The following is a 4,295-nucleotide window of genomic DNA, read 5'->3' as shown; positions in this document are numbered from 1 at the left end:
AAATTGAGAAGAATTCCTCATCCATTTCCACATAAATTTTCTTGGCTTACTAAAGGAAAACAAACCTTGGTAGAGGAGAAATCGGGGGTTGAATTCCAAAATAGGAGCATACAAAGATAAAATTATGTTTGATATTGTTGAGATGGATGCCTACCATCTTCTTTTTAGGAGAACATGGCAATATGACCTCAAGGCCCGTCATGATGGACACAAGAACACCTACTCCATCACCAAAGATGAAAAGGTGATTGGATTGATACCCCTGTCTGATAATAGTGGGGATCAGAAGGAGAAGGAGGCCAAGATCATGATCATGGAAGGAAAATATTTCCTCAAGGAAATCAAGGAAGAAGGAACATCTTGTTTTGGAATGATGTTAGTACCAAGGCAAGAAGAAGAGCCCACTGTAGATGGCAAGGTAGAAAAGAAAAGGGTGACAGTCCCTGAGGAGGTGAAGGAAATGTTGAGTAAATACAAGGACGTAGTTGTAGAAGAGTTGCCAAGGACCCTACCACCAATAAGGGACCTAGGCCATTGCATTGACTTCATTCCCGGTGCCACCTTACCAAACAAGCCAGCCTACAAAATGACTACCCAACAAAATGAGGAAGTTGCAAGGTAGATCCAAGAGTTTCTTGATAAAGGTTTGATAGGGAAGAGCTTGAGCCCTTGTGCAGTCTTGAATGTCTTAGCACCAAAGAAGGAGGGAACATGGAGATTATGCACTAATTCCCAGACCATTAACAAGATAACCATCAGGTATAGATTCCCTATGCCTAGAATATGAGATTTGCTTGATTGCTTAGGAGGTGCAAGATATTATTCCAAGATTGATTTAAAAAGTGGTTATCACCAAATAAGGATTAGAGTAGGTGATGAGTGGAAAACTACTTCTAAAACAAATGAAAGGTTGTATGAATGGAGGGTGATGCTATTTGGGTTGTCAAATGCCCCTAGCACTTTCATGAGACTCATGAATGAGGTGTTGAAGGAGTTCATTGGTAAGTTTGTCATAGTATACCTAGATGAAATCCTAGTGTTTTGCAAGATGAAGGAGGAGCACCTAAAACATTTGAATATGGTCTTGAGAAGGTTTAATGATGAGAAACTAATGATAAACATGGAAAAGTCTGTGTTTTTGCAGGAAGAGATGACTTACCTTGGGTATGTGATTTCTAGAGGAAATCTGAAAATGGATGCTGATAAAGTGAATGCCATTCTCACATGGCCAAATCCTAGAACAATTGGTGATATAAGGAGTTTTCATGGCATAGATACCTTTTATAGGAAATTTATCAGGAATTTTAGCTAGATTTGTACTCCCATGTAAGAGACCATAAGGGGCGGACAAAAGTGCAATTTTTTATGGACCAAGGAGGCAGATGAAGCATTTGAAATGTTGGAGAAAAATGTATCCCAACAAATGGTTCTTACCTTATCTAATTTTGACAAAATCTTTCAGATTGAATGTGATGCAAGTCATTTGGCAATAGGTGCAGTACTCAGCCAAAAAGGTAGACCAATTGCATTTTTTAGTGAAAAGTTGAATGATGCTAAAAAGAATTATTCTTCCTATGATTTGGAGATGTATGCATTAGTTCAAGCACTAAAGAAGTGGAGGCACTATTTGCTTCCCAAAGAGTTTATTGTGTATACAGATAATCAGAAATAAAGCTTCCTAAATAGTCAGGAGAAATTGAGCCATAAACATATGAAGTGGGTTGAGTCCATTAAGGCCTACACCTTTACAATCAAACACAAGAAATGTGTCTCAAAAAAAGTTGTAGATGCTCTTAGTAGGAGGGCACTAACGAATTCATAAATCCAGTTGGAGAGTGCAGGAGTTGATTCCCTCAAGGGTATGCATGTTGCAGATGAAGATTTCAAAGACATCTACAAGGTATGCACTGAGTTTGGTAGCAGGTATCATTTAGAGTATTCTGATTATTTGATTCAAGATGGTCTTCTTTTCAAAGGATGCTAGTTATGCATTCCTAAATGTTCAATGAGGGATAACATAATTAAGGAGAAGCATAGTGGTTGTAAGGGAGGAAACTTTGGACTAGACAAAACTCTTGAGTTGGTGAGAAGATTTTATCACTGGCCTAAATTGTAGACAAATGTCAAAAAATTTGTGGATTCATGTGTGGTGTTCAAAAGGCCAAGGGGACAATTACAAATGCAGGACTATACCAGCCATTGCCCATTCCTTCAAGACCTTGGGAAAGTGTGAGCATGGACTTTGTGATGGGTTTTCCAAGAACTCAAAAAGGTTTTGACAATGTTTTTGTCATTGTTGACAGGTTTAGCAAGATGACACATTTCTTGCCATGCAAGAGCACAAGTGATGCTACATATGTTGCAAACCTTTTCTTAAATGAAGTTGTGAGAATACATGGTTTACCCTTGAACATTGTGTCAGACAAAGATGTGAAATTTGTAGGACATTTTTGGAGGACTTTATGGAGGAAGTTAGGAAGGAACTTGTGTTTTAGTTCAGCTTATCATCCCCAAATGGATGGCCAAACAGAAGTGGTCAATAGGTCACTCGAAAACTTGTTAAGGTGCCTCACCAAGCAGTATGGTGAAAAGTGGGATTCCATCATCTCCCAAGTAGAATATTCCTATAATGACTCTGTAAATAGGAGTACAAGAAGAAGCCCTTTCCAAATTGTCTATGGGTTGAATCCAAGAGGTGTGCTGGAATTGAGAAACCTACCCTCAACTGAACATATCAGTGCTTGTGAAGAAGAATTTTCTGAAGGGCTAAAGGAGATTCATGACCAAGTCAAGATGCAATTGTGGAGAAGTACATAGAAGTACAAGGATCAGGCTGATAGAAGAAAGAGAGATGTGCAGTTCCAAGTTGGAGACATGGTATGGGCAAATCTAAAAAAGGAGAGATTGCCAAAAGGGAAACACAATAATCTCATGAAGAGAAAGGTTGGACCTTGTCAAATACTCAAGAAGTCTGGGAACAATGCATATGAAATCCAATTACCTTCAGATATAGGTATATCCCCAATATTTAATGTTGCAAATCTGACTCTATTCAAAGGTACAATGCAGGAAGATGCTACATTCTCGGTGGAAGATGTTGCAGACATACTGAAAGACTTTTCAAGTCAAGGGCCACCCAAACTTGAAAGGATATTTGACACCAAGATTATGAAGAAAACTAGGAATGAGGTCTACAAACAATACCTTGTTGAGTGGCAAGGACTCCCTGAGGTAGATGCAATATGGATGGATGAAGACCAGATGAAGAAACATGGGACTACATTGCAGGAACTCATCTCAAGTGGACTTGAGATTCAACCACCAAGAGAGTATGGTGAAGGAGCACCCAAAGATGCAAATGAATCCTAAAAGAGTCTAATATCACCCATGAGGTGAAAATTATCATATGTAGTAGGTTGATAGGTTTGTGAGTCAATAAGACCCAATTGATGTAAGGCATTGTCATGGTTGCATTTTATAAGCCACCATGGAGAAATGGCCATGTGGGTCAGTAAGATCTATGCATGAGTCAGGAAAATAAATATTGATCTTAGAAACATCAGACCAATTCTTGGAATATGTCGCATACACCTTGGAGTCGCCAAATTTGACAAGTGCAAGTTGACAACTTTTGTTGTCATTGCAAAATATTGTAAAAAGTGGTAACTAATCCTCCAACACTTCCAAAGTTTGAAAAGTGGTTGGAAACTATTAGGGAGGATATATTATACCCACTTGGATCAATTCTAGGGTTTTTATTACTGTTGTTGGTGGTGTTGTTGAATTTGTTGAAATTGGTAATGTTTTGGAGTTTGGAGCAATACAATATATTTGGAGTTTTCTGAAATTCTGTGTTTTTGATGTTCATTTATGACTGGTATGGATTGGTGGTTTCCTAAAACAAAATGGATGAGTTAGGGAAGTCTCTTACCTTTAATTTTAATCAATTTTTAGGTCTTGTAACAATCGGGTTATAGAGATCCATCAAAATCTAACCGGACTAGTCACAAACTCTGCTAGCACCTAAGGTTTCACTGTAAAGATGCCCTTAATTTGACATTTTCACCAGAGGACCAAACAAACTATGGGAACATTTTAGAGGATCCATTTTACCATAATATTTTGGTGTTGGTTTACAGGGAGGCTCTAAGCCTGAAAAGATTGAATTGACCCTAGGCAGGCATCTCTATGTGACTGCCTGAACTGTAGAAGTGAAAATCACTTGCAGTAGACAAAGAAGATGGGATCAAGTCCTGAAACCTTGGATTTGGTAGTTTTAAACCTTACCAAAACTT

Source organism: Cryptomeria japonica, chromosome 6, assembly GCF_030272615.1.
Source record: "Cryptomeria japonica chromosome 6, Sugi_1.0, whole genome shotgun sequence".
Taxonomy (NCBI): domain Eukaryota; kingdom Viridiplantae; phylum Streptophyta; class Pinopsida; order Cupressales; family Cupressaceae; genus Cryptomeria; species Cryptomeria japonica.
Note: the sequence above shows the minus strand (reverse complement) of the source record.